This window comes from Lygodium microphyllum, chromosome 8, assembly GCF_053477565.2.
Source record: "Lygodium microphyllum isolate KBCC chromosome 8, Lygodium_microphyllum_v1.1.10, whole genome shotgun sequence".
NCBI lineage: Eukaryota > Viridiplantae > Streptophyta > Polypodiopsida > Schizaeales > Lygodiaceae > Lygodium > Lygodium microphyllum.
The window spans coordinates 32,996,472-33,010,246 of NC_141142.1; positions in this window are offsets into that span (position 1 = coordinate 32,996,472).

The window sequence follows — 13,775 nt, forward strand, 5'->3', positions numbered from 1 at the left end:
GCTAATAGGTCCCATAAAATCATTTCCCCGTTTTTTGAAGGGTTGATGAGAACGAGCACTTGTACAAGATCCATTCTATCCTTCTTGATAGGTACTCTCATGTGTTGCCATTTGTCACAATGTTTTACAAACCTTTTTGCACCTTGAATAGAGGTGGCCACCATATTTGGGATTGTAAAACCTTAGTGCTATGGTTGTGGCATCCAAGTGGCCTCTCGCTATTCTGGCATGCATGTCTTGCAGCACTCCTTTGACTTTATACACATCTCCTCAATAATCCATCTTACCCTAGTCTATATAGCTATTTGTGATCAGCTGTGATAAGGCCTTGTTTTTATGAGTAAGCATGCAATGTGAGCCTTTTTTATCTGGTGTTCAAGTACTCCATCTGTCAACATCTTGAAAATATCATTAGCCCATAGGGTGTTAGGTCAACTTTAAAAAGCTAAGCTTCTTACAAACAATTGTAAATCTAGGAGATTATCATTGATTCCAATTGCTCTCGCTCCACTTGTCACTCCCAACATGTGGTCTACAATGTAATACTACTTTCCTTTCCTCACAACAACATTGAAGTCAAACTATAGCAAAAACAATAGCCATTTGGTGATGTGTCCTATGATGCATAAAGGTGAGAGGGGTGACAAGGAGATAATAGCAAAAAAAATTCATAGCTTATACCATGAAAAATCCATGTTGTTTTGTGGTTTACTAATCATTTCGGCTTCCTTGAGCTATCGACTAGTGAAGCTCACAAGAAAATTCATGTTGTGTTCTCCTAGCAACAAAGCATTGCTTATTGTATGCATCAAGTGCACATGGAACATTAGCTTCTAGTCAGGGGGTTGTAGGATAAGTGCACTGATTAGAGCCTTCTTTAAAGCTTCATAAGCTTTTTGGCATTCATTGGTCCACTCTCCCAATTTACCAAGAGCATGGGCGCATAGTTGAGCATAAAGCATCTATAATAACATGTGTGTTTGAGAAAGCATTAAACTCCATTAGCATTTTCTTATGGCAATAGTTCCTCTGTGACTTAAATCTTTGAAGTGTCAATTGTCGTTCCATTCTTGACGTGACATACCCTAGAATGATACCATGTTTCACCTAAAACTGACACGTGTGAATTCAAGGAGATGTGATATTGCCTACATGTTTAAAAGACAACTTGAAGTTTTTGTAGACGTAGAGGTCATTGACAAACACTTCAATGTATTTGTGAAGCATGTTTTCAAAAATGGTATTAGATGTTGGAAGTTCATTGGGCATTTGTAAAACAAAAGGGCATGACAGTGCATGTGAACACCCTCCATTCAGTGGCAAATGTGGTTTTATGCATGTCATTAGGGTGTAGTTGCACTTGATTATATCTCGAGAATCTATTGAGGAAGTTGTAAGTCTACTTGCCTACCACATGCTTAAATGTACAGCAATGGGTAGTGGTCTTTTTTAGTGGTTGCATTTACCTTTTTGTAGTTAATGCACACTCAAATTTTGTTGTTTTTCTTGAGTACTACCATGATGGGAGATACCCAATCTATGTCCAACTCTTCTTGTACAAGATGCACATATGTTGGATTCATTGGATACAAAATTTTTGTTATGGGTTTGATATTCAAATCTATTGTGATAGTATGGGTAGCATGTGTGGTGGTACTCCTTTAAGATTGTAGTAACTCTATGCAAACCCATCTTGAAATTCCTTAAGAAGTGTGATAAGTTTTTTCTCATCCTCTTCCACAAGGTTTTTAGCAATACATGTGAGTTTGGGAGGTTCTCCTTCCTTAGCAAGATTCACTTCCTTGACCTTTATGGGTCTCTCAATTGGTTCACTGGATTTCCCTTTGTGTTTAGCTCCCAACATAATCACCACACAATCTGACTTTTCGAAGCAAGTGAATCTTTTCATGATCCGATGGCTTTTTTTAATTGTCTTTATTAGAGTCTCTATTTTTTTGGGTTTCCTTTAACTTGCTCTCCTTAAATGTATTGGTAATTTTATGCTAGATTGCTTGGCTGGAGTTGTGGTTGGAGTTGGCTATGGAATCTCTAGATCAAAATCCATGCTCTCGTTTGAATTTAAACTTATCTTGTCTTATTCTTCAAGTGAACTTTCATTTTCATTTTGTGCTTCTATAATCTTGAGGATGTCATGATCTAGAATAAGGTCTAATGGCTAAAATCCTATCTACTTGTGATCGAGCACCTCCAAATATTCCAACCATTCTACCTCCGCCAACTTCACTTTGATAACTCCTATATCCACAAGTAATCCATCCACCTTTTTGGATTTAGGATCTACCATGATTTGTTCTATGGTTTTTCCATCTAATCATATTCCCTTGACTCATCATCCTTCTCATCTTTGCTTTCCTCATTGATGAAACTTTCTTCAAACCCACTTGCATCCTCTTCTTCTAGTTCATCTATATTCATCAATGATGAAACCAAATCAGCATGAAAAACAGATAATGTCGGGTGCAACCTTGTCCATTTCCACTCATGTTGTTGAAGCAATTCTTTGAATATTAACAAGTCAGTCTTAGGGTTGTTCTTTAAACACCCTTGCCAATGGTTGGTAGGGACATTGAATTCTATGATGTCAAGTTTGGGAAGAACTAAGATTCATCATGAGGATAGCCAAAGGTGCTAGGCTAGCCTACATGTGTAGTAAGCTTGACTTCACCAGCTTGACTCAGTGTAATGTTCACTTTTTTATACTCCTCTTCTGTAAATAGTAAGTCAAGCATGGGAAGAATGTGTAAGTCGTGTTCATCATTCAAGCTTTGTTAAGGGACTTCGACATGGACTTATAATTTGTATCTTTGCTAAGCACATTGGACATTGCATCAAGATCAACGAGCATGGATTTCTAGCTTTCCATCTCTACCCTTACTGCATCCCACCACTGATTCCCTAAGAAGGCTAGACTATTACCCTAGTCCTCAATGGGTCTCTCATTCTTTGTCCCCAAGGGTGGCCTTTAAAAAATTCATAGTCCACTCCCTTCATTACTTCAAAATTCTATGTGAAGTTTTTTTTAACCTTCAATATGCTTAGTGGTCAAATATGCCGAGTGGTCTAACTTTATAGCCATTGACCACTATTAGATTGAGATGCACATTTTCAATGGGAAGATTTTTCCATATTGGGGATTAAAGGCCACCTCTACCTAGCCGCCTACATTTACTTGTATATACATACCCGCATACCTATACATTGCAAGTGGCAAGCACCCATTACTGACACTATATTCTTTATTCTTTTAGTGACAAATAGAATAAAGGAAGGAAGGTTACACATTGTGACTATTAGAGTTCCCACATGCCAATCTCTCTCTTCTTGCTTGAATAGCCATAGCTCTTGCTCTTTTCTTACTTTTGCTTATACTCCCACCGTCTACCCTCATTTCAACTAGTATCAAAGCGAGTATTTAAGGAGATTCATCTTCACTTGATTTAGCTCAGGAAGAAGAACTCCACTTGAAGCTTTCATGGCAGGCACACCCTGAGGTATGCATCAGTTCCATTGATCTTCAATTTACTCCATCTTATTCTAGCCTTATTTGAGACCTTCTAATTGAGCTTCAGAAAGTGTCCTATTGAGTCACAGCTAACCAAGAGTAGTAACAGAATCCCTAGCAACATCTATGTGAATTGTGCTTACTAGCAGTCCCCACAACCCTTGTTCTTGGTAGTATTCATCTCACCTACTACAGCTCCTAGAGCTCCCAGCTCTTGGGAAAATACTTTTGCACTTGTCCCAACATCATTGGCTTCCATTTAATCATCATTCGAAGTGTTAAAATCTTTGTCATTGCTATAATACACAACATACTTGTTTATATAGGTTTGGGATATTGATCTACATGCCCGAATATACTCATGGAATGCTTTGAGTCTTGGATTTGAGTTGCATTTGATATACTTGAGCTTTGGATAGTTGCTTCCGTGTTTTCTCACTTATGGGTTGAAGGCTTATTGAATATATTGCTCCCGAATGTATCTTTGATTCACTTTGGGCACCCAAATATTATATGCTTAATGTATTGAGCTTAGTTTGCTCACTTATCATTCCAAATTCACTTCTAGTATGAGACACCTATATTTACTTGGCAAAGCTTGGTTCTTTGAGACATTAGGACTCTCTTGATTTATGTTTATGCCCTCATGTATGCTATTGGATGAAATTACTTCCACTTGTGGCCTTATTCAATTTTGTATGCTTTGGACACTGGCACTTACCTCTATCAATAGTTTGTCAATGATATATACATGCATAATGATTTTCATTTCTCTTTGCTAAATCTCTTGTGCATTTGGTAAATCTTTACAGCTACTCTTGACATCTTTTACATGCATGTTGCATATGCTTATGGGCTGTATTGTCTACTAACACTTTGAGTTCGTGACAATCTTTGATACTAGTAGTCTATGCCTATTCACTGCTAATTGCATTTTGCATATCCTAATTACTACCTAGATATATCCCTGGTAATGGGTGCTTGCTATCTTGCATATTTGCCCATAGTCGGGTTGATGTAGACTACTCCATTTATAAGAACAGTGCTGTAATTACTATTTTCAACATTCTTTTTGGAAGCGAGCTCAAGCCTTCGGCCTGTGCTGAGGCGACAAGGGGAGGACCTGGTACTCTAGTCTGGATGATGCAGAACGTACAAACTTCACTCGCCTTAAGGGTCTCTTCATTAAGAGGTTTTCGAAGGCGGGGTATTTAGATAACCTCATTGTTAGGTTGATGAATATCTGTCAAAGGGAGAAGGAGGACGTTAGGGATTACATCACTCAGGTGCGCAACCTCTACAAGAGAATCCCTGTGAATGAGCGACCTACCGAGAGGGCAGTGTCTACAGTGTTCATGAGCGGGATTCGGAGTGAGGAGCTCTACAAGGCTTTGGCCAGTAACTCCACCTTACAACGAGACGTGCTAGCTCGAGTCTTCGAGGAGGCAATACGCGTAGATGATCAACTCAGGGAACGTAGCATGAGGACTACCAACCGAGATAGTGCAAGCCAGAGGGACCCTGAGAGATCAACCACCTTGGGGAAAAAAGCAACTGCTAGCGTGCAGGATAAGGAAAAGAGTGTAGACCATGACCAAGGGATGGCAGAGATGAGAATGGAGATTGCACGGTTGCAAGAGCTCATTAGAAAGCTCGTGAGATCGCACGTACAATGTGTGTACTGCGGCGGCAATCATCTCCCAGTTGAGTGCCAAGATCCTAGATCTTGGCCGTGCTCAAATTGCAGTAGATTCGGGCATGATGCAACACATTGCAGAATGTCTAGGAGATTCCCATACACGCAGTAGTACAACCCTCCATACTTAGGTAATAGGCCACCTAATTTCTTTGGCAGGGGAGCCCAATTAGCTCTTCCGGCACCAACTGACTCAAGACCTGTCGTGCCTAGGCTGGAGATGAACTCAACTGGTATACCCAGGCCACCAGGGCCTTTTATGACTCACCCATCTAGCGATGCTCCTGTTCACTTTGTGGAGGAGCCTAATGAGGAAGAGACATATGTCAATCCGTACATATCCTACAACGAGGAGGGCAACCCAGTCCTGATGGACTATCGGCCAGTGTCGGTGATGGCTTTAAGAAGAGGACGAGGCAGAGGCTTTGGATGGCCCAGCCAGGATCCAGTCACATGCTGGACTTGCGGCCACCCAAGCCACATTTCATCATGCTGCCCAGAGCAAGAACAAGCTAACAAGGACAAAGAGGATCTTCGATGCGCAAAGTGTGGAATCACACATCTATTTCCTGACTGTCCTAGGCGAAAAAAGACTTTCTTGCAAACTTCTCAAACTCCTCATCAGAGATCTCATACTATGGCATCGCATCCTCAACCAGCTCTGCCAACATGCCATCGGTGCCTTTGGGGATCTTTGGAGTGGAAACTTTTGGTAGTGAGGATACGCCCATTCCAATACATGCTATGACGCGAGCTCAAACGAAGCAAGTAGGCATCTCCGTGCCAGGGCCAAGTAACCTTGATGCAACCTCAATGGGGAAGAAAAGCCGGAGGAGACGGAAAAAGAGAACCGATGCAAAGATAACCCTTAAAATCAAGGAAACGACTACGCTAGTAACATGAAACAAGGCCACAGACGCAGAGGTAGAGACCTCAGCTCCTAAGACAGCAGAGTTAGGAAGTGCCAAGGTAGGGGAATATCCCCACCCCAAACGGCAACTCGAGGCTATAGCCAAGGTCAAGGAGTGGTCAAGGACGCCCAAAAGCACCTCAAGGATGCTGAACCTATATTGGAAGACCCTATGAACGACTTCTCCAGTGTTAGCACACCAGTCTCACCCCAAAACCATAGGCTGGGAGCATACCTACACCACTAGGAGCAACTCAGCAGCAAGGCCAGGGGGAAACTTACCAGGGCAGATAGAATGCATGGCCTAGAATTGCTAGCCTTAGAGGAAGACAAGGGTCCAGTAGTCTCCTCACAACCTTGCTGTCCACTCCAGTAACTCTAAGCTTGGAGGATATGCTTAGGCAAAACCACTCCTTGTGGCAGGAGTTAAAATACTTGATCGAGGGACACGCAGGACTTGCGGGTGTTGATCTGCAAGATCATGATGCAGTTACACGAATCCCAAGTCTAACTCTACACTCAAATCCTAAGCCTTTGCACATCAATGCTTTTTGGGAAGGCACTGAAATGCATGCAGTTTTGCCCGTCCTAGCCTTAGGAGACATGACTCGAAAAGGAATTGTAGACACAAGTGCGCCGGTGTTAGTGTGCTAAACCATGCAGTCCTAGAGGCATGGGGAAACCCTCCTGTAGAGACTGCTAGATTCAATGTCACGTTAGCAAACGGAATGAGGGTAAGACCATTTGGGGTCTTAAAGAATTGGCCGGTAAAGATTGCCGATGTGCAATTTTCTATGAACTTCATTGTCATGAAGGGAGTGGATTACGACATACTATTAGGCCTACCTTGGATGAGGAATGCACGAGTCATAGAGGACTGGGGCAATGGATTGATTTTCTTAGGGAACAGAACTAGTGCAGTGAGGGTAGAGATGGACACTTGGACGACGACACCTGTTGACCTAGCTGCCATCTCGGCTATGCTAAAAGGCCATACTCAAACGACCAAGCCCTATGGATCTCTTGCTAGATATATTCCTTGCCTTGAGGATGAGAGGGATTGGATGCATGTTTTGGCAACCATTGACATACCATTCTCGGATGAGGAAGAACCACATTAGCAGGCTGCTAAAGTCGCAACCATGCCAACTGAGGAGCCAGTTGTGCCGCTTTGCATGATGGCAGGAAGCTCACTCAACCCGGGCAAACTGGCCTCGTCCCACATCCCCAACAACAAATTAGAGCTTCAAGAAATCGTAGAGTATCTGACCAATAAATTGGACGGCAATTTGGTTGCTAACTTAAAACCTCTACGTGACCTTTTAGCTAAACTAGAATGGAAATGGACCAAGGTCCACGACCTGAACTTGCTATATAACTCGGCTTTAGTTACTGACGACAAGGAGATTAAAGAGGGAAGCTTAGGGGATGACGAGTAGTCAAAAGGACAAGACCCGGATGATGAGGAGTATGAGGACTGTTACTCTACGGGAGAAGAGAGTGAAGAAGAGATAGACACAATAGAGTACGACACGGAGGAAAAAGCGATAGAACAAATCATGGCAGACTTGAGGTCTAGGAAAGAAGGGATCAGTCAGAACAAAAAAGGAGTCATGCTAATGGAGTGTGACAGATCCTGGCTAGAACACATAAGAGCCGTGGATTACGAGCAAGCCGGAGTAGCACAACCATGGGTAATCCCAGTGCTCAAGATAGATACACCTACGGAACTATGACCCCCTGGGGAAACACCTTCCTCAAGTGAGGAATGCGAGTTTAACTCAGAGTCGGAAGTTAGCACTGAAAGTGATCCCGAGATACCGCAACCCTCTAAGGTCAAATGCACCAAGGGAGACTTTCCAGTCCACTTGAGACGCATGAGGTTAAAAGAGGAGGCCAGGAAGCAAGCAAGGGACTAAGAAGCGGAAAGGCAGAGGAAACCACAGGATTTGCCCAAATGGTTTACAAAATTTAAAAAGGGTGACAGAGTGGTGATTTTGTTAGGTGCAAAAAGACAAGGTCAGACTAGTGAACCAATCGAGGGACCTGCCAAAGTCAAAGAGGTTAACTTGGCTGGGAAAGGTGAAAAACCAAGACCGGTGTTCGTTGCAGATGACTTGGTGGAGGATGAAGAGACTAAACTCGTTGCGCTCCTGCAAGAGTACATTGACGTATTTGCCTGGACATTGGACGTGAACTTAAGGGAGTCGACCCTAGGGTCGTGACTCATAACATCCCAATGGTCCCAGATGCAGTGCCAATGAAACAACGACCTTACCCCATGAATCCCAAGCACGCCCATGCAGTGAAAGAGGAGATTGATAAACTCATGAGGGCAGGTTTCATATATGAGATCGAGCACACGGACTGGGTATCACCTATCGTGATTGTCATGAAAAAAAATGGAAAAATCTGAGTGTGCGTGAACTACAAAAAAGTGAATGCCGCTACGAAAAGGGATAACTATCATTTACCTTACACCGAGCACATGCTTGAGAGGGTAGCAAGAAAGGAAGCCTACAGTTTTCTGGATGGTTTCTCGGGCTACAATCAAGTGCAAGTGCACCCCGACGACAGGCACAAGACTGCCTTTGCCACGGAATGGGGCGTGTTCGCCTACATTGTCATGCCTCTTGGGCTAATGAATGCACCTGCAACTTTCCAATGCCTATTGTGCACTATCTTTAAGGACATGCTTAGGCGCGAACTGGAAGTGTTCGTAGACAACCTATGTTTACACTCTAGTTGGGCTGAACACTTGGAGAAATTGAGAGCTATCTTTGAAAGGTGTAGGCTGTACCACCTCTCATTGAACCCCTTGAAGTGCCAGTTCTGGGTAAAACACGGATGCATCTTAGGGCACGTAGTGTCAAGGAACGGCATTGCTACTAACTTTTCCAAAGTCAGAGTCATTGTTGACCTACTGCCACCCGATAACTACAAGGGAGTTCAGTGCTTCTTGGGACACATCGGATATTATCAACGATTGTGCTAAATTACGCACTAATAGCTAGACCATTGTACAAGCTATTAATAGTGTTTGAGTGGACGGAGGAATGCCAGTGCGCATATGAGGAGTTGAAAAAGGCTCTTACGACTGCACCAATCTTGCGAGCCCGAGACTGGAACGTAATGTTTCATGTACACATAGACGCCTCTAAGTTTGCTATTGGAGCCGTGCTATGCCAGCCTGGTGAACATAACTTGGATTACTCGGTGAGTTTTGCCAACAGGCAGCTCACAGAGACGGAGATGAACTATTCCACGACAGAAAGAGAGGGGTTGGCAATGGTATTTGCGGTAAAGAAATTTAGGCATTACCTGTTGGCCACTCCCTTTGTCTTCTTTGTTGACCATCAAGCCTTGCTGTATCTTGTGAACAAGCCTTGTGCTACGGGGCGCATAGCTAGATGGTTACTCCTCTTACTGGAGTTTGACTTCTCTGTGGTTGTATGCAAAGGAAAGCAGCACTACATGGCTGACCACATGTCCCGCATACCCACAGGAGAAGCCGCTGGGCAAGGCATGCCTGACGATTTGTCGGATGCCTATCTCTTTAACCTGTCTAGTGAACAAGAATTATTTAAAGCTGATCTGACACCGTATTGGGCCGATGACATAGTGCAAGTACTAGAAAATGGACTACCAGAGCGACCCATTGAGAAGGCCAGACTGAAAAGACTTATCTTGAAAATTCAGCCATACCAACTGATAGTAGCTGGCCAACTCTATAGGTTGGGACAAGATGGTTTATTGCGTAGATGCGTATGTGAGCACGAGATGCACGACGCATTGAATGAAGCACATGGCGGAATCGCTGGAGGACACTTTAGCGGGGATACAACAGCCCAAAAGATGCTACAATCCCAGCTATGGTGGCCCACCCTCTTCCACGATGCAGCTAAATTTGTAAAGCACTGCGATGAGTGCCAAAGGACCAGAGTGCCTGTGCGAAAGGACAAGATGGAGTTGACCCCTGTCATAGCATGACAACCCTTTGAAAAATGGGGCATCGATTTTATTGGACCTATCAGTCCTGCAGCATAATATTCCCAAGCTCGATACATCATAGTGGTGACCGACTATCTAACGAAATGGGCAGAGGCATGAGCCACGAGGAATAATGATGCTAGGACCATTGCCAAGTTCTTGTGGAAGCAGGTCATTTCACGGTTTGGCTGTCCAATCGAACTTGTAAGCGACCAAGGCACACACTTCATTAATGAAGTGATTGCCCACTTGCTCTCTACCTTCCTAATAATTCATCGGAAGCCCTCTCCCTATTACCCTCAGGCTAATGGCCAAGACGAATCCACAAATAAAATCTTAGTCAACGTGCTTACAAAAGTCGTGTCTACTTCAATAAGTGATTGGGACAACAAGCTAATGGCGGCCTTGTGGGCCTATCGCACAGCTTATAAAATGGTTGTAGGACAGACGCCCTTTAGGCTGACGTACGAAACTGAAGCCATTTTACCCTTAGAATTTCATCCCTAGCTTGAGGCTAGCAGTCCAGGAGCGTTGGGAGGGAAGAGAGGCTTGGACCAACCGCTTGGTGGAGCTAGAGCGCTTAACGGAGACTCGACTCCTCGCCACTCACTCTCTGATTTGTGAAAAGGCTCGACGAAAGATGTGGTTTGACAAGCATGTCAAGTAGCGAGACTTCGAACAAGGGGACCTTGTTCTGCTATACTCGGTGAAAGGACATAAACAGAAGATGAAGTTTCGGGGGCTAGGGCCTTTCAGAGTACGCATGATTGGTAGGACCGGGAATGTCGAGTTGGAGACACTTGACGGTGAAGTAATAGGCTTCTTTAACGGCAGCCGCATTAAGAAGTACTATCCTCCTTCCCATCCATTACATGAGCCACCCATGCTAAAACCCCCACTGAACGTCCGCATGGCTACTGTAACTGACCTTACAGATCAGGACGAAGAAGCAGTGGCACCAGCATACCTACGAATCACAGTCGCAACAGGAGTGGTGTATTCTTTCAAAGCCTTGATTGATGAAGGTACTGACTACAATATCTTGACGCATGACCATTGGACACGCATTGGTTAACCGAAACTATAGCCCACTAATGCTAAACTCACCCCATTTGGGGGTACCGTTTATTCACTCCTAGGGAAGTGCAAGGTAGTCGTTTCCATCGAGTTTGAAAGTTTACCAACCTTCTTCCATGTGTTACTTGACACTAAAGGAGCCGGTAATGTGTCACTATTGGGTCGCACTTTCAAGAAGCAAATAAACTGTAATGTGGATTACAATCTACACCGCATACATCTTGCTATCGGCAATGTGCGTATAGTGACGACCTTCAACAAGCGCTGTCTTAATTCCCCCACCTTTACGAAGCCATTGGTAGAAACCCCTACGACCACACTTCAGCCCGAGTCTGAATAGAAGGAAACTACGGCCTCGTGCCGGGCTCTCGACCCCAGGCCCAAACCCACTAAGAGTGCTCACAAGGCCAAAGAGTCCACTCTCTATGGGTGCCAAAATGGCAAAAACCACATCCGGTAAGACTACCTAGGTATGATCCTAAACGTCAAAATTATCAACCGTCCTGACCTAAGAGGCAGTCTAGGTGCTATCGTCGTAGACACACAACCACGCTGCGCTGGATTCCCAAAGATCTCTTGCGGGCACAAGGATACTACGAGGGCAATCCCTGGATTTGGGTGCCTAAAAATGGCTAGCTAAGAAGCTCGTCTACAAGCAATCTCACCCTAATGAGGGAGGCTTGCACAAGTGGCACCCAGAACATAGTCAGCAGGCCATGGCCAACTGTGGCTAGCAAGTCTCAGATCATTTATCGACCAAAGCAAATGCCACAGGCCTTAAACCTACCTAATCCAGAGAACTTAAAAACCACTATGACTGCTCACTCAGAACCTAGCACAACCCCCATGCCCTCGGAGCTTCCTACAACACCTCAACGTGCTTCAGAGAGCAAGGCCCAACCCGTGACACTGATGAGGGAGTCATCACTATCCAGTCCAGTTGCACCACCCCCACCAGCGGGTCTTAAACCTTCATATGCGATAGGACCTTTCCTCTCCTTGGCTAAGGACCTTGCCGCAACTTCTGGGGATGACTTAATAACCTGCATTAAAATGTTGGACGAAACTTTCACTACATTTGCTAGAAGTTATGAGAGGCTAGACCTAGGTCTTCTTGACAAAACACTTGCTTCGGATGTTCGTGCATTACCATGCACTTGGGAGGAATACGAACTTATGACCACTAAATTCCCCAAAATTGCTGTTGAACTGATAGCAAACGACGAAATCTCAAAGGATCAAGCTACCCTCATAAGACTTATCACTTCGTATCATAAGCCTCCTCGTTTTGCTCCTGAAGAGGAGTTGCAAGAGCTCACGCAGATGGCAAGTTCGCCTTCCACGTTCTTGCAGCAGTGGTTTACGCTAAGGATCCAATGGGAGAAAAAAGGTTGTCGAATAATGACCAATGCTGAGCAACGCAAGGCAGTTAAAACCATTGAATATGACCCCACTTATCTGGCACCTATCTCGTTTAGGGTCTTGGCCATCACCCGTAATCAGCATTTGGACGACCATACATTGACCAATTCCTCACCGCAGAGGAATTACATGTGGCCAGTCACCTCAATACTGGAGATCTCTTCCACAATGTCTTGACCTACATTTCCCAAGTCTCCATCCAACCATCTACTCTTGATTGTCATGCCCAACTCGAATACAATCCAAGCTTCTATGATTGGTTATTGGCCAGGTAAGTCAACCCACGCGAAACAACGCTTACCTTGTCCTCCCTGTGCTAATCCTAGGAAGGATTCCTTGAAAGATCCCCGATGGAAGGGGGAGCAATGTGAGCAAGAGCAGAGCAAAAATGAAAGCTATGCTATCTAGCTAGCAGATTGTTATAATTAAGTAAGTTTCTCTGGAAGAATACTGCAAAGGAAAACAATAGCAATGGTCAAGCCTCTAAGCAAGTATACCCATTTTGGGCACATACATTTTTCTCTCAAACTGAGTTTTGATTAGAAATAAGCCGATTGTTAGGCATTAATGTTGGCATGGTGTGTTGACAGGTCACCACCATGGCAGGACAAGACAAAGGGGGAAAACTCCCATTCTCTGAAGAAGAGATGACCAAATTCGACATCAGCATCGAGACGCGAGGATTCAGTCAGTTCACTTTCAAGCACACACTGAATCTGGACGAGGCCATCCTGGAGGAACCTGCGATCAAAGACTTGGTGGACAGATGCCACCTCCACAAGTATGCGGAAAAGGTGGGGCAGGCCGTGGATTACAGCATGTGTGCGGATTTCCTGAGGAATTTCGACAAGAGCAGGAACTGTGGCACTGTCACAGTAAGGATAGGGGAGTAGGAAAGAAGAATCGAAGTGCCCCTCAATGCAACAATCATAGAAAAGGCCCTGGGGCTCGTGCCCAAGAAAGAGAGACGGCTGAGACGAGATGTTTATGCCATGCTACGGGTTAAGAAAGAAGCAGTGCACACCATGGATGGAATCAGCATGGCTAACATCCTGGACCTAGAAGTGAAATTACAAGCGAAGATGATCCATAACCTCTTCTCGGGCCAACGGTACAATGCATTGATGAACAGGATCGGGGTCCCATTGTTGGAAAGC